The 21,528-nt window shown below is 45.9% G+C and overlaps 1 protein-coding gene across 5 annotated transcripts in view; it reads right to left on the minus strand.

Moving 5' to 3' along the window:
* Window positions 1–21,528, minus strand: part of NDST2 (N-deacetylase and N-sulfotransferase 2) — a 246,320-nt gene that overhangs the window by 187,602 nt on the left and 37,190 nt on the right. For all 5 annotated transcript variants that reach the window (XM_059729732.1, XM_059729729.1, XM_059729731.1 and 2 more), the window contains exon 2: window positions 11,883–11,962. The gene's annotated coding sequence lies outside the window, so the exon portion shown is untranslated. The remainder of the gene's footprint in view (window positions 1–11,882; window positions 11,963–21,528) is intronic.

Here is a 21,528-nt window from a genome sequence, read left to right on the forward strand (position 1 = left end):
ACTGCAAGACAGAAGGTTCATGCAAGCCCTGTATAAATTGAGCATGCAGTTCTCCCCCCACCCACAAAGCTCTTCACATACTTCACTTTGACACACTGACTCAATTACAGCACACAGGAACCCCGGGGGAACAAATACAGCTTCAGTTTGCCTCCATGATGGCAGACAACCCCCTTCTCGTCACCTCTTTGTGATTTCTCAGAAATTCACTTCATTCTACATCTTCCCTTTCCCTCACCCTCATTAAGCTACCTCTCTCTCCCTCCTCCTCCCACCCTTTTTCTTTCTCCAGGTCTTGCAAAGCTTTTTTCCCTCATGGTGGTTAAGAGAATTAGCAGCTACTACATTTCAAACACTTTTTCAGTTGATTAGGTGCACACTGCAGGAAGGACGGACTTCTCAAACCACTGAAGTAAATTCAGAAGGAGGGCCTTCAAGATGTGGGGGTGGGGCGGGAGGGGTGGTGGAAATATTCCTCAGCATAGAAGAAGAAAAAAGATGGGCCACTGGTTTAAGTAAAAACTAGGAATGGGTGAGGAGGGAAAGATGTGGCTTGAGAATCACTTGAACAAGACATTTACTCCAAAAGATCCCTCCTTGAAAACTCATGGAGCCTTCAAGAAAATTTGCATTTTTCCTCACTAGGTAGGAGAGCAAATAATAAAATCCAGGTGCAGCATGGGGTAGGAGAGCTCTAACAGCAGCTAGAGAGATGCTTTAGCACCAAGGGAGAGGATGGGTAGGCATCAACACTGGTTTTTATTTTGGGGACCCGATTCATCCACAGTATCTCGAGGACTCGGCTGCAGGTGCTCTGCTCCTTGCATTATGGATGCATAGCCAATAATTGGCCCCTTGCATCCAGACTCACCCCCAGTGGCTCAGATGAAGAAATGCTCTGCAAGATTTTTCATTTAAAATTGATTTTACACATGGATGATACCCTGTTGACAACCCAAACCTGTCAGGATCGCCTCCTTTGTCACATGACAGGACTAGTCCTTTTGGCAGGAGCGCAAACACTCTAAGATGGAGATATTATCCCTGGTCACTTAAAAGCAGATGTGCTTTTAATTTCTGATTTCTGAAATCAGAGAATACATGCTTTGGCATAGATCTGCTCTGTTAGCCTGCAGGAGACAACCTGAATGAATATGGAAAGGAACTGTGAAGAGAGAATCACTGAAAGATTTGGAACTCTCCATTATCACCACGGTGAGGAAGAACAGAAGCCACTGAAAATTACAGAGGCCCAGAGGAAAGTGCAATGAAGGATGGATAAGTTGAATTAGACACCAGTCCTTTACTGGAGGTCTCCTCCCACCATGCAGTATCTTCCAAAGTGGGAGGGTGATTTCAGTACATCACCATTCTAGTGCCTCTTGGATGGCATTAGTTCCTAGTGTCAAACAACTGACAGCATGAAAGATTTAACATAAGAACTGTTTGACTGTTTAGAGCAGTGGCCTTTCAATAAACATTCAATCTCTGACAGTGGTCAGCTGCAGATACTTCAGTAAAAGGTGCAAGAAACACTAAAGTGGGCAATAATAGAACAATCCAGATAGAAAGGCAGTTTTATCTTAAACCTCTTAGGGTTTGGTTTACAAGCTTCTACTGGATCAGTTTATATTCTTTCTGAAGTCTGGAGTATTGTACTTATTTTAAAAAACCTTAGTAGCATAAATGTGGATGTTTCCATTATCCACTTAAACGGCCACGTCTTTGCTAAATCCCATATAAACCTTGGCTTTAAGGATACCTTGTAGCAGTTTTCCATAGCTAACTGCACAGTACAAGAAAGAAATGTACGTGTGTTGCCTTTCAGTTTCATGAAAAGCTCCTCTGTTCATGTGATGGTAAACAGGATATACAGGTGCTTGAATTTACCTCCTTTAAAGCTATTATTTCATATCTATCATATTCATGCTCAACTTGCCTCTTCTTTAAACAGCTCTTGCCTCTTTTTTAAGCAGCTTTACTTTGCAATCTCCTCATGTTACATTTCTGCAGACCTCTAACTAATTTTTGTTGCTCTTTTCTGAACCCCTCTATTTCTTCTGGATACATATTTTTAAACTAGGAGACTAGAACAAAATTTTTTAGTTCACGTGAGGGTTTACCACTAATTTCAGTATTAAAAGCGTTTCACTATTATCCTCCAACACCAAATTTCGAGAGGCTTTAAGGCACTAAGGACAAGAGAGACTAGTACAAAAAATTCTCACCACCCTGGTAGTGGTTACTTTGGGAGCTGTGAAGCAAGGCACTTGAAAATGCTCCCAAGTTTTAAAATGCCTTACTCCACCACTCCCATAGAGCCAGGCAGTCAACTTGCCAGGTCAGCTTTCCCTGGTACAGCAAGTTCAAAGCCATGCCTGCAACCCTGTTAGGATGCATGCACAGGTTTTAAAGATCCCTGATCCCAGGGTCCCTGTGCGCTGGGAGGCTGCACATAATGTGTTTTTAAAGATCCTGATGCACCAGGACCCTGGGATCTAAGAAAGGCTCCCTGATCCCAGGGTCTGGCATAGGAGTCCATGGATTTCCACCTGCTATGGGGGGGATGAATCAACTGCCCCCCTTCCCCCAACTGGCACTTGCAAACTTGGTCCCCTGGACCGGCAGGAGGTATAATTGTTGGGGTCAGGAATCAGATCCCATTACACTATTAAATAAATGTCTGCCAGCACCCTAAAATTAGTTGGGCAGATATTTACTAAGCTAAGCTGAGATACTGTTTACAGTGGGTGGGATTGTTTTATTTTAATATTCTACTTGCTTTTGTAAGTTGCTTTGTTCCCTAACTGTAAGTGACCCTGAGCCTTTATTGGGAAGTGCAGCATACAAATCTAATAAATAAATAAATAAGATATATGGCTCTTAGCATGACTCTGGCAGTCATTCACAGCCATGTATAATAAACCTTGCTCTGGGTGATTCTAAGTTATATGATGGTCAAAACATCTGGCAGAACCAGAGAACCCTCTCAAATATGCCTCCTACTGGATCGACTGCACCAGTAAAATATTTTGGCAAAATGCCACAGGGCACAAAGAACCAAAGATGCACTTCAACCCAGAGACACTGAGAAAAGAAAGATTATTTCACTTTTTTCATCTGAAGGAAAGGGCCCACAATGGATTCTCAACTGGGACCTGTTTCATGGGAAAAGATGCAAGAAAACTTCAGGACAAAATACTGTAACTGGTCTACTTTGTTGGTGGGAGAGATACAATGGTTGTGGGCTTGGAATAATACATGAAAATAGACAAAGCAGAAGGGATGAGCACCCCAAATCAGTCGTAACATCTGCCAGAAGGTGGATGAACTTAGATACACAAGCACCTGATATCGCTGCTATACCAGAATAGCCAGGTCTATACACATGCTCCAGAGTAGAAGGGAGGGTGCTTTTAATTAGAGAGGTTCTGAGAGCTGCTTTAATTAAACTGCCCACAGCATCACATGTATTCAGTGTCCCATGATTCAAAATGGCAGTGGGAGCACCTGAACTAAAAATCATTCAATGAGCTTTAGCTCAAGTGCCGCTCCTGACATTTTGAAGCACAGGGATGCTGAATACACGACACAGAAGCTGCTGGAGCGTGTTAATTAACACGCTGCAGCAGACTTGATTAATTGTGTTAATTAGCATGCATCACAGCAGACATCCAGCACCTGTATAGGTACCCAACAATTTCAATTATTCATCCATGATGACATTTGCACACACCACTTACTGTGCCAGTGGACTAGATATATTCAGAAACATCTTCTTGGCAGTATTACTTGAATATTAGAAACTGAATGCAGAGCTTAGTTAGACATCTGAGAATTGGAGAAGGACATCATAGATTAGGAGTTTCAAAATTTAAGTTCAAGGAGAAAGCAAAGTTAATATTTTTGAATTTTACTAACAGAATAGAAGCTGAAATCTTACTAGGGTAAATCAGAGCAAGAAAAATTCACAGGCAGTAGGAAAGCAAACTGTTCCTTAGTCCATGTTGCATTTTCCGGTAGAAATGCTGGAAGAAAAGATGAGCTTAAGACATGGAATGGAGATTCTTTTATTTAAATTCTTCTCAACATTCCCATTCAGGATACTCAGACAAAATAAACTGCATCCACCCTTCTTACATGAATGATGAACAAACTGAATTAAGTTTGCTTATTCTGAAGCTGTAGACTTTCTAAGTACCATATTTACTTGACTATAAGACAATGCCCCGATAATTAGATTCTATACATGGAAAATATATAAATTTGTAATAATTTTCCACATATAGAACCTAAATATTGGAGGATTGTCTTGAATCCACTGCCCTCCTTGCTACAGCAGGGAAAGCAGTGACTAAGAAGGTCAGGTGGCCCCCTTGCCCTCTGTCCCACCCACTTTTTTCCTCTGCGGCCTTCCGGCCCCTATGTCACCTGCATCCCACTCCACCCCCCCAATACTGGCACATGCTGCTCAGTTAGGGTGACCACCCATCCCTAATTGGATGGGAGAGTCCTGGAATGGGAACCTCAAGTCCCAGTCACATGCTACATGACTCCGGGACAGCATTTGTCATGGATCCGCAGTGATCTGCAGGAAACAGTGCGCTTCCCCTTGCAGGCTGGCAGTGTTCCAGCCTGCAAGGGGCTGCTGGGAGAAGAACACAGGGGGTACCACATGCACGTGCCTGTCTGCACACACGCACAGGCCTGGGAACACAGCCAGGCAGCATGGAGAGCAGCTCCCTGCAGGTAAATCTATGCAAGGGAGGGAGCATGGGGGAGGAAGGGGAGCAGATCAAGGCCTCCACGGTGAGGGAGTGAGTGGGGCAGGGGCTGAGGGCACTGCCCACCAGGGCAGTGCATGGGGCCAGGGCATGGAGTGGACTGGAGCCTTAGGCTGTTCGTCCAGGGGGCATGGGTCATGGTAGGGAAGCACCCAGCCACTGCATGCACCCACTGGGGGGGGGGGGAATACAGGGGGCATGTGCCCTCCCAGATTTGTGTGTGGGGGTGGGGGCAGATGCGGGCTTGGGGTTCCTGCCCTGCAGCCCTCCCCCCAGGAGCCCTGAGCTGCCATGATGACGTGCCCCCTGCCTGCCTGGCAGCAGTGGGGGTGGCGGCGGTATGGAATTGTGCCCCCCACTGCTGCCAGGCAGGCAGGGGGCATATGGCTAGTGTGCAGCTCCCAGGGGGAGGGCAGCAGGGAGGAAAGCCCCAAGCCCGCAGCCACCCCTGCCCCACTCACCTCTGCTCCGGCTATGTTGCTGGGGGTGTGGGGGAAGAGGGAGCATGTGTCCCACCTTTACATTTAAAAATGGTGATCACCCTATGCTCAGTCTGCTTGGTGCTCATGAAAGCTCGGCCCTTGACTGGCCGTGCAACAGTGCTGATGCTGCTGATTGACTGAGCAGGCAAAGCAGTAGTGTCCATACAATGATTGACTGGACAGGGGAATGAGTTTCCATGTGCTCCCTGCCCAAAAGAGATCCCAGATCCACCCAGAGCTGAACTGTGCTTGACAGTAAAGGGGAGGGAAGGGGGTAGGTTAGGCAGCAGAAGCTGCAGAGGGGAAGTAGAGGGGGAAGGAGAAGACTGCTGCAAGTCTGACTATGGCCTGACTCAGGGCTAGATTCGGAGTCACAGCAGCTGCCTGCTCCCCATTCCGCTTTGTAGGCAAATACAAGATGAAGGGATCCCCCCATGCCAATTTGGGGGGACCTCATCTTATATTCAAGTAAATATGGTATCCCACTGGTTAAACTATGAAATTAGGAGCAATGGCAAAAGAAGGGAAGTTGTTACCAGGCAAAGTCCTGCACTTAGGATAGAATAACTGCATGCACAAATACAGACTGGTGAATGACTGCTAGGCTGCAGAACTGCACAGAAGGACCAAGGGGTTACAGCGGCCCATAAGCCAAGGGTGCATTCTTGTGCAGGGAGGGGGGTAGAAGCCAAGAGCACACTGGGTTGTATTAACCATAGCATGACTTGCAAATGAAGGAAAGAGATCCTTCTACTCTATCAGGCACTGGCGAGGCCTCTCCTGGAGTACTGTGTTCAGTTTTGAGCCCTACACGTCAAGAAAAATACAAACAGATTGGAAAGGGAACAGCACAGAGCAATAAAAATGATTAGAGACCTGGGAAGCAAGACTTATGAGGAAATGCTAAAAGAACTAGGGTTATTTAGTCTGGAGAAGAGAAGACTGAAAGGGGTTTTGATAAGTTTTCAAATACCAGAAGGGTGATTATAAGGAAGATATAGATTTCTCTCTCTGGCTGTAGGGGACAGGACTAGGAACAATTTAGGAGCAGCAGAGGAAATTTGGGTTGGAGATTAGGAAGAATTTTCTGACTATGAAGGTGGTTAAGCACTAGAACTGGTTCCCCAAAGAGTCTGTGAAATCTCCATTCCTGGATATTTTCCAGAGCAGGTTCGACAGCACTTAACTGAATTTAGTCAGGGATGATCCTGCCTTGAGCATAGGGCTGGATTAGATGACTTCATGGGGTCTCTTTCAGCCCTACTTTTCTATGTGCAAGGTAACAGTTAAAAGCAGCATGAAGTTACCTCCCCATCCTGCAACAGTCCCACCCCCCCAACCACTTCTAATAGCCAAGCACACAGAGAAAAGAGGTTAACTGTTCAGTTGATGTTTTGAGCTAAAACTGCTCTTGAGCTGTGTCACCTGTGTGGTACTTATATTTGGCACAATCAAACTGATTATTAGCTCCCATGCTGACAAACTGGCATCTTCATTGTATGGTCTCAGGAAAAAAAAAATCAATACAACTGCCTGCATTCTGAAACCCTAGCTGAATAAGATTTCCTTGATTTCTGAATAAACAAGGCTGAATAGAATCCGTCAGGAAATAGGACCACCACAAACCTCAATATCATCCGCTTTTAGTGAGAGGCAGAAGTCATTGACCTTGGCTTTCTCTAACACAAACATACAGTGCTGTACTTATGTATAAAATAATTCCAAATCAGATCACTCCATTGCCATCACCCGGGAGAGATGAGACAACAACCATATGACAGATCTTAGTCAGGGGTTTAATGCATTTTTAGAAGACAGATTCCAGAGTGGCCAGTACAGTAGAAGAACCTATACAGAGTAGAAAAGAATGGAATCTAAGACTGCGTTATCCATCATACTCCTTGTTAAGGGACTATATCCATCAGGCAGGTGAGCGAGGACTGGAGTCTTGGCGCTATACACACCCAACATGCACTTAAGCTGCTGTTTTGCAAGATTTCTCTTCTTCCTCCACCTCTTCTGCCAGACAAGTCAAGGGAAACTGAATAGCAAATTCCAGCAATTGAACTGTGAGACACTAACTCAGCTACTATGAGTCACTGACAGCTGGGAACAATCCCACCAGCATTGGAAAGACACCAAATTAAACATAATACCCTCCTCCTCCTCCCACCAGTCCCCAAAAGCCAGCAAATTTGAAAGGGATCACAGGGATACAACTGCTTGTGGAGAGGAAGGAGCAACCCTACTTGAAAGAATCCCAGCAAAAAAACAGGCCTGCTTCAGGAACCTGCTGATGTTTCCATCCACTGAGCCTAAAGCTCATGAGCAGAAAAGCACTTTATGTTCAACTTTCTGTTTCTGAAATTATCTGACCCCTGCACTGTGATCTAAGTTTCTCGTGTGATGGAGAAGGAAAAGAGGCTTAGTCACCTTTCCTGTAGGGAACTGTTTTGTAATCATCATCACCCTGCCACTTAATTTAAGCAGACCATAGCATGTACAGGTGTATGGATCTGAATGCAATTTTAGCAGATTCCACATACACAGAAAGAGAGATCAGCAGGGACCATGAACACTTTCTGGTCAAGAACCAAACCACTAAAAGGCAAATATTGTAGAACAATAGGTGTCAGGCATTTGCTTCTTTCAATCACTCCCAGGTCAGCCCCTAATACAACCCATTTTAGGCTTCCCCTTCTACGCTGCTTTTAAACTCTTCATCCCCCTTTCCATACCCTCCAAGCATCACACCCCTATTCAAAACCCTTCCTTAAGCTTTATAGCAGGGGTGGACAATTATTTTCACTGAAGGGCCACTTAATGAGTTTTGGTGCCCTCTCAAGGGCCATACCTCTCTTTCTCTCTCCCCCTCCCTACCTTGGCCAGAGCTGCAGCACACCCAGATCCCCACCCCACCTAGAGATGCAGCATGTCGCAATCTCCTCCCTGCCCAGAACCTGCTGCTCACATCTGCAGCTTATGCCAGCACCTGCCGAGTGTGGTGGAAGCAGCCCCAGGCAGGCACCAGCAACAGCTGTGGATGTGGCTAGCAGGTTCCAGGTGGGGTTTGGGGCATCTACCTGGGTACATCACTGCTGCTGCTATGTCAGTGTTGGGCAGAAGTAGTCCTGCCTACCTGGCATGGTGAAAATGGTCCTGCCTACTGAGCACCACACAGCAGGTAAAGCTGGAGCGACCACCTGCCTGCAGGCTGGTTCCCATAAGTTCACAGCTGCCCATGTTTTGCCCACCCTGGCCTTACAGTCTGAAAAGTGACACCTTCTTGCTCAGCTAACCTGCCTATTTATGCATTCATAGATTCATAGATGTTAGGGGCTGGAAGGGACCTCTCAAGATCATCAGGTCCAGCCTCCCTGCACTTGGACAGGAAAGACTGTTGGGGTCAGATGACCCCAACCCCAGCAAGGTGAGCATCCAGACATTTTTTTAAGATATCCAGAGTATGTCATTGTACAACCTTTGGGGAGAGTTTATTCCAGACCCTGGACACTAGAGTTGTAAAGAAGTTTTTCCTTATGTCTAACTCCAGGCCCCAGCTTTATACACTCCACAGCGACAAAAATATTTTGTTCTATTTGACTTCTGTGAGACCTGAAAAGCCAAAATCCCTACGAAGAGGGTGCTAGATCCTGCTCTTCTCCCACATCATATTTGTTCACTATTGTTCAGCATTTACACTGATGTCACCACAGTTCTTTGATTACTAATTCTAAGGAAATGCAAGAAGAGAAGCTTGCTTGGCTCAGATCCCAAGCTCAGATCTCATCTGCAGGTGTAAAAAAGGACACCTTTTCCTTGCTAAGAAGCATGTGAAAGAGGGAATTAAGGAAAAATTAATACAGAATCCCACATTGCCATTTTTACAGTTACTTTCAGAATAGAGGCACAAAATTTAAAGATCCTCCAGATCTTCTCTCCCTCCTTCCCACATTGCCTTTGTTCATTATTAAGTCTTGGTCTGCAATTTGGAATTTTAGGAAGAAACTTGCACTGAATTTAGCACCAATTCAATTACACTGATGCATTTCACAAAGTTAAAGCTGTCAGGGGTAAAGGACAAGCAGAAACCACAGCCTTACATGTATTAGGGCTCCCAGCAGTACTATCCTGATACAGCTACACCTATAGTAGCACTGGTAGATATTGTTTTCCTACTCTAATTCCCCAATGATTATACAATTTTATAACCCTGACTCCTTCAGTTCATCATTTTGCTCTTAAAAGCTGCCATTTGCTGTACTCTGTTATCCTTCAAAACTTCTATTGCAAATCCTTCTATACACTGCCCCCCCCCCCCCCCCCCATATCCTACGACAGAAGAAACATTTCAACCACAACTTGGGGTATTTAAAAAATGCATTTTGCAAAGAAGTAAAAGAAAACCACAATACTTTTAGCAGTATGGGACTATGGTATAGGAATTAAAGCCTTTAATAAAGGGCAAATAAAGTAAAAGCAATAAAATGGGGATTGTAGGGGTGCACCGATAGAGATTTTGGAGGCCAGTACCAATAGTTGATTTTTAAGGCGGCATATCGGCTGATACCGATGAGATTTCCCATACAGCTGGGTGCAGCTGGTAAGTCCGTTGTGGTAGAAGGAGAGAGGGACGGGAGAGGGAAGGGGCGTGAGGGGGCAGATCAATGCTGCATGCTGTGGTGAGGAAGGGGCAGGGGCAGGTGCTGCCCAACTGGGACGGGGCACAGAACAGACCCATGGCTCACTGGGGCCAAGGGGGGAAGAGGGGCAGCTCCCACTGCTGCTTGCAATGCAGGAGGGTATGGGGAGGGGGGACGGGGGGGGAGGCAGGAGGGCTACAGATGAGGTTGTGCCAGGGTATTTTCCAGGCAGGGACTATGGCAGGGGCTGCAGCCACCCCAAATTTCATCGCACCCCACTCCCAGCACCCCCACCACTGTACGCCTGGCACAGCCCCCACACAACGCTCTGCCTCCATCCACATGCTGAGAAGGGCTGGGGTGGCACTGGCTACACAGCGGTGCTGAGAGCGGGGCTACAGCAAAATCTGGGGGGGCTGCAGCCCCCACCAGAGTCCAGCCCCTGCCAAGAACAGCCTAGTGCAGCCCCAGCTGCTCCATGCTGCACTGTGGCTGTACGTGTACACGCATGAGCATTTATCAGCCAAATTATCGGGTGCATCGGGCCAATTTCCGATGCAGCCAATTTTCTTTGTATGGATACCAATCTGATATTGGGCCAAAGTATCGGTGCACCTCTCAAGGACTGGTTAAATTTCAGTATCCCTTGGTTCTTCAAGGGCTAGCAATGAGAACTTCATACAAACCCAAACGGAAGACTCATAGCATTTACTTCTAATCTTGAAGGGTTCTCAGATATTGGACTTTAAGTGCCTGATATTACTATGTACAGAAACCTATTTTAGGAAATTATTAAAAAGTTTCTAGAACACTAACAACTTCCCTTTTCCTATAAACTCTGAAATATTTGGCTTACAGCTATGAAGCCCCCTGGGTTATAAATGGAGGTCAGAGCACCAATATACGTTATTTTGACCTGGAAATAATTCTAAAGCAGATTTTCTGTGCAATAATCAGGCACATTTAGAACATGTGACAGTATAAAAGTTTAATCACCACTCCTTAGGGGTGATTTGCAGGCCTCATTTGTACATTGCTCATCTGAGTAATACAAGCAGCCCCAACACACACCAATAAATACTTTATATCACACCACATGGCATATTCACTTTCATTTGTTGTTCTGTAAAGTACTGATACTCTTGTACACACAACGTTTAGTTTTCATCTAGCCAAGATGCAATCCTATTTCACAACTAAAGAATAATGCAGGGCTTTCAAGGCTCCAGTTTGTGCTAATTTTTCGCTGTTTGAACTTGCTCATTGCCAAATCGATATGTAGGCAAAACACATGCCTTTACTGCAACCATACATGGCTGGTACTTCTCCATAATTCATTGACTGGAATCATAGTCTTACTGAAATTCTTGCTGGAGGGTTATTTGTAACTTCTGGTAACATAAGACTAGGGATAAATTCATTCCCTTATTTATACCTGGTCCCCCTCCCCTCTTTTTCTTCCAACTAAATGCACAAATATTTGGTGTTCTCATGGTGTAACCCCATCCTGCTAACTGGTAGGTTGCTGTAAAAATATATCTAGAAACATGCAAACTTTTCTCCAATTAGTGCAACACATCTGAAGTTCTCCTCTCAAACACACCCTGCAACAATGGTTTTTGGTAACATTTGTATTAATACCACTAGTTTAATGATTTAAGCAATGGGTCTTGTCAGGTCAAACCAATTTTTATTGCCCTAAATCCAGCTTGCTGTCCCTATGTGTAAAATGCAAAGTGCACTTACCTCCTAGCATCTCTATTCTGCAGTGCTACAGAAAGCCATGCCATTCACATTGAACCAAAATTTAACAGTGCTTTGATGCCTGATACTTAACATTTTATGAGCTGGTAGATTAGATTCTCTCCACTGCAAGTTTTGGTCCTCTTTAAGGTGACAGGTATGGGAAGTCTAATTTATCAGCTCCTAAGAATATAAATCTACATCAAAGAGGATGGAGTTTAAGCACTTACCTTTTCAGCAGCACCTTTGTTCAGCAGCCAGCATACAGAGCAGAAGCTGACAATGCTTAGCTAGCGATCACTCTCTCTAGCTAGAAAAGAAGAGAAATGGGCCTGGATTAGAGATTTACAAAAAAAAGAAAGACCAGAGCCTAAATCAAGCACTTCATTTCATATGATTACCAGTATCACTGCACGTAGGTTCACAGAAAAGCCACCTTTGTTTGAAAAAGGAAGCTATAGCTGACATGGTACTGCACGCTGTATTGCTCCTACTCAGCAAAGGTAAAGTCAATATGGTCCATGCAACAGGACTTGAAAGAGATGGCATTAAAAAGGGAGTCTGCTCTGCCAACAAATGGCGTGTGATGGTCTCCCTGATCAGAATCAAAGTCCCTATGCACAAAAATATCAGTCCTGGGAATGCCAATACACATTTCACATGGAGAATTCTCTTCCTAATGGAGGGTAGGTAAAGACCACCTGTTCAGATTTCACAGCATTCTATCCAGGCGCTCAGACTGTGGTGTAAACCCCTACATTTATTTGTAGACAGCCTCTGTGGATTATGATAAACCAGCAATGTTTTATTAGTGTTATTCAAAACTCGAGGTAGTTTTTCCAGCCTTTCTTAGGAAAATCCCCAAACTGGTACATTTCCCAAATTCTCTGCATAATCTCCTCCAATTAATCCCAGAGCTGCCTTCAAGACAATGATGGTCAGCTAGCCAGTGCCTGAAATGGCTCTACTTTTCCTTTCATGAGCCTGCAGTGAGTAATTTGTGCAACTGTTCCACATGGAGCCCAGTCTGGACTTTCCATCACAGAACTCATTTATCACAAGAAACCAAGAGTCACCTGTCAATTTGTCAAGGAAAACTGCAGCTGACTCTTGCAGCAACCCAAACATGTTTCACCACTTCCCCCTATCACATAAAGCAAACAAAGAAACTCAAGGCTATCTTTGCTTTCCTTCACAGCAAAGACTGATCTCTTAACTGCAATTTTAAGATATGCTCTGGTTCATTAAAGAAAATGGAAAAAAAAAATCTCGCTGTCACCGTCTCTTGTTTTTAAGAGTTTTGCTATTATTCATTCAGGCTTTCTAGTAGTTTGTTGGTTTCCACAGTTGGCTGAAGCTAACACAAGCAGCAGCCCATGATCTGAAAATTCCCTTTACAGCATTTAAACAAGACATAGCTCCAAAAAGAAAGCAAACAATAGCAGAACACATTAGATTCAATTATGCCAGTTTGCTTCCACGTACTTGGACAAGTGTTTCTACTGAGTATTGAATGGAGACTTTTATTTACATCAAGTGATTAAAAAGACAAGGCCCAGGAAAGTCAAAGGATCATAGGAAAGTAAGACTGGAAGGGACCTGGGGAGCTCATCTAGCCCAGCCCGCTGCTCAAGCCATGATCATCCCTGACTACACCATCCCAGGCAACTGTCTGTCTAACCTGTGTGAAAACTTCCAAGATCAAACATTCCACAACTTCTCTAGGTAGCCTATTCCAATGCCTGACCACCTTCATAGTCAGAAAGTCCCTCCTGAGCTCCAATTTACATTTCCTCTGCTGCACCTTGAGGCCATTGCTCCTATGGCCATACAGAAAATCCCATCTCTGTCCTCACTGTATAAAGAATCATCTCCCTTGATTTGCAATTGACACTTCTGTTAATACAAGCCAGCATGCTGTTGGCTTTTATGCACCAAGAGCAGACTGTTGGCTTATATTCAGCTTATGGTCTACTATTGTAACCCCTAGGTCACGGGTGGGCAAAATGTGGTCCATGGGCCGGATCCAGCCTGCCAAGGATTTTATCTAGCCTGCTGCAGGTTCCACAGTCCTGCCCAGTCCAGGCATGGGGAGCAGCCTGGGGTATGATGCTTGTGGCTGGTCCCACTGCCCCTGGGGACATGGCAGGGCAAGGGTGGTGTGGTCACCAGACTCTCTGCTTGGCTGCCACTGCCAGTCCACCCTGCACCGATGGAATGAGTGGGCAGGGTCACCGTGGAGACCAGCCCAGGACAACAGCGAGCAGGGCATGCTTGGAAAAGTGGATGGGATGGGGCCATAAATGGATGGGTAGTGATGTCTGGGAGTGGGATGGGTGGGCAGGGGCCAGGATCAGGATTGTGGGGAAGTGGCAGTGTGGGGCCGGGTCCTGGGTGACAATGGTTGCCATTTCCCCGTTGCAGGGATGGGTGGGAAGCAGATCACAGTTGTGCCCTGGGTCCTAGTCCTGCATTGTCACTTCCCTGCAATCCCAGCCCTGACCTTAGCCCCACGCAGGTATCCTGCTTCTGCATGCCACTCCCCACCCATCCACAGCCTCATCCCATTCGCCCAGTCGAGTGCCTCCCTGCCCATGGGGGTCCTGGGCCAGTATCCCTGAAGACCCTACCTACCTGCTCCATCCAACACCCCCAGGTGCAAGTGCAGTGCAGATGGGTTGGGACCAAACAGGACCAACTGCACCCCCACCCCAGGCCAGGCTAGCATCTCTTACCCCTCGGCCCTTAACAGCTCACCAAAACTTAAGTGACCCTCCAGCCTAAATTATTGCCCGCTGCTGCCCTGCACTATTGCAGCCTCGCTAGTCATTCCTCAGTCTGTATTTGTGCATGTTATTATTAGATGCTAAATGCAGGACTTTGCCCTTGTCCTTGTTGAATCTCATCTGATTCATTGCAGACCATTTCTCCAGTCTAGCCTGGTCATTCTGGATCTTACCCCTGCACTCCAGATTATTTGCAACTCCACCTAACTTGGTGTCATCCACAAATTTGCTAACCGTACACTCAATCCCACTGTGCAGATCATTAATGAAGATTCAAAAGCCTACTTCACCTCTTCCCCCCTCTGCATTCATTTACAACACTACAGCAACTTAACATGCAATTTGCTTCTCAGCAAATACTTCAAAAGAAGGACAGCAACCCAAGTTAACATCTAAATACCTTCCCCTTTTATTATTTCCATTGCATCTCTGGACCTAAATATCATGATGGTTATGCTAATCTAGATGGATAGATAGAAAGAAAGAATATAGAGATGGAAAGAAAAAGCTGAAGAGCGAAAACTGCTAGTTTTAACTGTGAGTTAAGTCTTAAATTGCCCCTAGTGAGGGATTGTCCTTTTACTGCTCTATAAACTGGGCATACTGAGTGCGTCTACATGTGCATTAAGGCGCTTTTTCTAATGTGCATTAAATTTAGTATCTCCCGTGTGAGGTACTAAACAAATGTGCATTAGGCTGCCTTAATGCTTAGTAATGAATGTGCAGTTTTTAAGTGATGCGTAATGCACAGTAGCCTATTTTACTGTGCATTAGGATAATCGTTTTTTACATGATGCTTTAATGCACAGTAAAATAGGCTACTGTGCATTAAAGTACACATGTAGATTTCTGTTTGACTGCCATATGGCCTTGCAAATTCATCTATCTTCTACACACCCTCATTCCAAGGCTACTTTCATTCAGCACTTGGGAATCCCATGCCCCCAAATAATAACATTTCAAGTTATTTTTCCTCTAGTATCTTATACAGTCCTTCTTAGAAAATGAAATCTTAAATTTCAATATGTGCTAGTCATATTTTTAATCTCTACATTTCCCTGTGTTATTTTTCTCTTTGAGTTTGCTACATATTCAAAGGTTAGTTTCATTTATAAATTTAATTAAAAATACAAATCTTTATGAAAATGGTTAAAACAACTTAATTTAGCAACTTTCTCCAAAATACAAGGCAACCCCTTCAGAAAAATTCTACACAACCTTGTCAGAATTACTGATAGTTTAAGGCCCCATGGCATATACTTTTGCCTTAATGCACAACAGCATTACAACAGACAAGCATGACATACTGACGATATCAAGGGTGGGCAAAATCTGGCCTGCCAGGCTACTCTATCCAGCCCATGGGGCACCTAAGAAGTTTAGAAAATTAATATTTATCTGCTCCTGGCTGCCTGTCAAGGATGACAGGAGACAGAGGCAGCAGGACCTAGGGGAAGCCAGCAGGAGTCAAGAGAAAGGCCAGCCTCGCACCACTCCACCCCAATCCCCACCCCACCACCCAGAAGCCTCTGCCTACAGCTACTTTCCCTGAACACAGCTGCTCCAGCACCATGTGGCCCCCGGCTGCGTTGCTGGACCATGGGAGCACAGGGCTGCATCAGTACCTTGGGGCCAGGAGCCAGAGGGGTGGGGGGGCGGGGGGGCAAGAGAGAAAGAGAGAGAGTGTGTAGTGAGCGAAGCACACTGTGTGTGCAATGAGGGAAGGAGAGGGAGAGAGTGTGAGTTCGTGGGGTGAGTCCCACAAACACCCCCACCATACACATGCACCCACACCCCCCTCGCATTGCCATATACGCAGACCCCCACACCCTCTCACCCACCCCAGCCACCCTCCCTCCACACACAGTCCCCCATAAACCCCATACCCATCCACACCACACATATCCACACACACATGCTCCCTCACCCCACACCCACGTCCCACACACCTATCCACCCCTCTACAAGCCCCCTATACATACCCACATACCCAAAGCCCCCCACAAACCTATAATCACCCCACATGCCCCTCCCCCCCATATACAAGAGTAAGACTGCATTTTAAGCTATTGTGCAATTACCTCTAAGTACACTACACAAACACACGTAAATCAGGACAAAAATATTTTTAAGTCAAATTAATGAATGTTGTAGATGTTTGATTTTTAGACTATAATTTGGTATTTTCCTGGTTCTGAAATGGCAAAACCCCTTGCTGAAAGGAGTATATCTGGGAGCAAAGGGAGGGGCTTCTGGTGGCAAAGGTCGGGGGTTAGAGGGAAGGACTTCTGGTCCCAAGACGGTGACCAGGGGCCGGGGCACCTGTTAAGGGGTAGGGCTACCCATGAGGCCCTTGACAGCTTGCTAAAACTTGGTAAGCAGCCCTCCACCTGAAATAAATTGCCCGCCCCTGGGCTATACCCTAAGCTTCCATTAAGAGGAGCCATTTGGTAGAGGTGCACCGATACGTTGGTCCAATATTGAATTGGCACCAATATAAAGAAAATTGACTGTATCAGAAATCAACCTGATGTGGCCAATAATTTGGCTGATAAAGACCCGTGCGTGTGTGCAGCCACAGCTCAGCATGTAGGTGGCAAGGAGCACAGCCCAGCAGTTTGGGTGCAGCTGGTAAGTTTGTTGTGGGGGAAGGGGAGGGGGAAGGGAAGGGACATGGGGGGGCAGATCAAGGCCCCTGCAGTGAGGGAGGAAATGGGGCTAGGGCTGAGGCTGGGGCAGGACAGGGCACAGGACGGATTTGCAGCTCAACCAGGGGGCAGCTCCCGCTACTGCACGCACCCTGGGAGGGCATGGTGGGGTGCCTCCGAATCTGTATGAAGCATCTGACAAAAGAAAAGCTCTCAAGAACAAGGAGAAAGGGAATCGTATATCAAGTCTGTTAAGAAATGGTTGAAATGATAACAGTAATCAAACAGAAGGAGGTCTGTTAATTAAGAAGCCTATTCAAATTTTTTGAAGAAGTCAATGCAGTTAGTGAAACAAAACAAGTACATATAATTTATTTGCACTTTAGATGCATCTTTTGCTAAAAGTCCCTCACAAAAGGCTACTGAAGGATCAAGAAGAGCAGTCAGGAAGAGAAATACAGTACCGTCATAGGTGAGAAATGAGCTAGAAGAAAGAAAACAGGATAGAAGGAAGTTATTAGTTTTGATGATGAAAGATGGATACATCTCTGCCCAAGAATCTGTACCAGCCTATTTACCTCAATATAGTTATTAAATATCCAAAAGTGGGAGTGAACAGTGAAATAACAAAATGTTGCATAACTAAGTTATTCTTTAGGTTTGTAAAATCTAAAAAGAATTGTGAACATTTTAAGTCCAAAAAGGCAGGCTAACTGGCAATGTGGTGCTACTCCAGTGTTTACAATAGCAAGGAAATGCATTGGGGAAGGAAGAAAGTAGATTTGCAATGTGCTCTGAATTAGCCATAACCACACCAGAAGCAACCATGCTGTATATGCATTACTATGTGCAGCTTAAAATCATTTGCTTGATGGTTGGTATTTGTAAGAAAACCAGGACACTTGGGAGGAGAAGGACTTATACTGAAATGGATGCTACTGCCTACATCTGGAATAATGTGTCCAGTTTTAGTCACCATCCTTGAAACAGTTCATAATAATAACAGAAAAGGTCTAAAGAAGGGCAATGATCAGAAGAACAGAAATACTTGCATCCAGAGAGGCTACAGAGATTAAAGCTGATTTAGACAAGTGGAGATTAATAAAGGCATATAAAAGCAGAGAAAGTACAAAGGGATAAGTACTGAGAAACTAAGCTGAGTATTCTTACTTTTACTAGTACCTGGACCCAGCGAAACTAAAATATATCATATTTAAAACAGAAGAAAACATGAAAAAGGGGATACATACCTGCAGAATGCATTACCACAAAATATTAACTTAAAATACTTTAGCAGAGTTTTTAAAAAAGAAAAGAGAATTTTTCTATGAACAATAAGAATACTCTGCGGTTGCAGTAGAATCATAGAATCAAAGAAAATTAGGGTTGGAAGGGACTTCAGGAGGTTAACTAGTCTAACCCCCTGCTCAAAAGCAGGACCACCCCCAACTATATCATCCCTGCCAAGGCTCTGTCCAGATGGGTCTTAAAAACCTCCAAAGATGGAGATTCCACAACCTCTGGGTAGGCCTGTTCCAGTGCTTTACTATGCTCATAGTGAGAACATTTTTCCTAACATCTATCCTAAATTTCCCTTGCTGCAACTTGAGACCATTGATCCTTGTTCTATGATCTGCCACCACTGAACAGTCTAGATCCATCCCCTTTGGGACCAGCCTTCCGGTAGTTGAAGGCTGCTATTAAATCCCTTCCTTAGTTTTCCCTCCAGTAGACTAAATAAGCCCAGTTCCCTCAGCCTTCCTCAGAAGTCATGTGTTCCAGTCCCCTAACCATTTTCACTGACCTCTGCTAGACTCTCGCCAATTTGTCTATAACCTTTCTGTGGTAGGGGGCCCAAAACTGGACACAGTACCCCAGATGTGCTGAATAGAAAGAATCACTTCCCTCGATCTACTGGCAACGCTCCTACTAAAGCAGCCCAATATGCCAATAGCCTTCTTTGCAACAATGGCACACTGTTGGCTTCTACTCAGCTTACTGTCCACTGTAACCCCATAGGTCCTTTTCTGCAGACCTGCTGCTTAACCAGTTAGTCCTCAGCCTGTACTGGTGCAAGGGAATGCTCCATCCTATAGTGCAGGACTTTGCACTTGTCCTTACTGAGCTTCAAGAGATTTCTTTTGGTTCAATCCTCCAATTTATTGAGGTGTCTCTGAATCCTAGCCCTACCCTCCAATGCATCTACTACTCCCTGCAGCTCAGTGTCATCTGCAAACTTGCTGAGGGTGCATTCCATTTCATCTTCCAGGTCATTGATGAAGATATTGAACTAAATTGGCCCCAGAGCCAACCCCTAGGGCACTGCATTTGATACCAGCTGCCAACTAGACATCAAGCCATTGATTACTACTAGAGGTACACTGATACATTAGTCCCATATCGGATCAGCTCCGGTATAAGGAAAACTGACAGTATCAGCAATTGGATTTTTTTGGCCGATGTGGCTGATAATGTCCCTGATAAATGCCCTATCCATGCATGCAGCCACAGCGCAGCATGCAGGCAACCAAGAAAGTGTCTGGCTGGTAAGTCTGTTGTGAGGGAAGGGGCTTGGTAGGGGGCAGATTGAGGCCCCAGCAGTGAGGGAGGGAGTGGGACTGGGGCAGGTGTTGCACAGCTGGGGTGGGGCAGGGCACAGGACAGAGCTGCGAGTGGCTTGTCCAGGGAGCACAGGGAGGGGGTGGCAGCTCCCACCACTGGACACGCTCTGGGAGAGTATGGGGGGGGGTATATGCCCCCAGATCTGCATGTGGGGTGGGGCGGGCTGCCGCTGCAGACTGGGGCCAGGGACGCCACTGGCACTGGGGGGGGGAGGGGTGGTTACAGTGAATTTTGGGGTGGCTGGATCCTTCCAAAGCCCCACTCCTAGCGCCATTGCCACCTGCCCCGAGCACAGCCTGGCCCAGCCTCTCACCAGGAAGAGCCCGGCCCACACCTGGCCCCAGCTTGCAGCATCAGCCCACCCTCACCCCGCGTACAGATCCAGGAGCACATGCCCCCCATGCACTCTCGGGGTGCGTGCAGCTGCAGAAGCCACCACCCTCCTCCCTACACCCCCCCGGACAAGCTGCTCACAGCTCCATCCTGTGCTCCTGACTGTGCAGAGCTTGCCCCTGCCCCAGCCCCACTCCCTCCCTCACCGCAGGGGCTTCGATTGGCATGCCCCCATACTCATGCTCTCCCCCCATGCCCTTTTTCCCACAACAGACTTACCAGCCAGACACTGCTCTCCAAGCTGTCCGGCTGCATATTAGCAATCGTATCGGTGCTGGCCGATATGGCTTGTTAAAAATTGGCCATTGGTATCGGCCCAAAAAATCTCTATCAGCGCACCCCTAATTACTACCCTTTGGGCCCGGCAAGCCAGCTAGTTTTCTATCCACCTTACAGTCCATTCATCCAACCTGTACTTCCTTAGCTTGCTTGCAAGAACATTGTGGGAGACTATATCAAAAGCCTTGCAAATGCCATGGTGCATCACATCCACTGATCTTCCTTCATCCACAGAGTCAGTCATCTCATCATAGAAGACAATCAGGTTGGTCAGCCATGACTTCCCCTTGGTGAACCCATGCTGACTGTTCCTCATCACCTTCTCTTCCAAGTGCTTAGAAATGGATTCCTCCACACACCACAGACCTGGTCTGTGATTTTTTCAGGGACTGAGGTGAGGCTAACCTAACCGGTCTGTAGTTCCCTGGATTCTCCTTCTTCACATTCTCTGAACATGGACAATGTACTTGTGCTTTTCCAATCCTCTCCTGATCGCCCATGGGACCTCTCCCAATTGCCACGAGTTTTAAAAAATAATTGCTAATGACTCTGCAATCACATTGGCCAATTCCCTCAGCACCCTCGGGTGCATTGCATCTGGCCCCATGGACTTGTACACATCCAGCTTTTTCTAAATAATCCTAACCTGTTCTTTCACCACTGTTGGTTGCTCACCTCCTCCCCAAACTGTGCTGCCAGGTGCAGTAGTCTGGGAACTGAGCTTGCCTGTGAAAACTGAGGTGAAAAAAGTACTCCAGTCTTTTCTCCATCAGGAATTAGGTTGCCTCCACCATTCAGTAAAGGACCTACACTTTCCCTAATCTTCCTCTTGTTGCTGACATACTTGTAAAAACCCTTCCTGACCCCCTTCACATACCCCCTCCTCGCTGCAACTCCAATTGCGCTTTGGCCTTCCTGATTTCATCCCTGCATGCCCATGCAATATTATTATACTCCTCCCTAGCTGTTTGTCCAAGTTTCCACTTCAGGTAAGCTTCCTTTTTGTGTTTTAGCTAATTGAAGAGTTCCCTGTTAAGCCAACCTGGTCTTCTGCTATACTTGCTAGTTTTCCTGCGCATCAGGATGTTTTGTTCCTGTGCCCTCAGTAAGGCTTATTTTGAAGTAAGAGGTGAGAGAGACCTAACTGT

Source organism: Alligator mississippiensis, chromosome 6, assembly GCF_030867095.1.
Source record: "Alligator mississippiensis isolate rAllMis1 chromosome 6, rAllMis1, whole genome shotgun sequence".
Classification (NCBI taxonomy): Eukaryota; Metazoa; Chordata; order Crocodylia; family Alligatoridae; genus Alligator; species Alligator mississippiensis.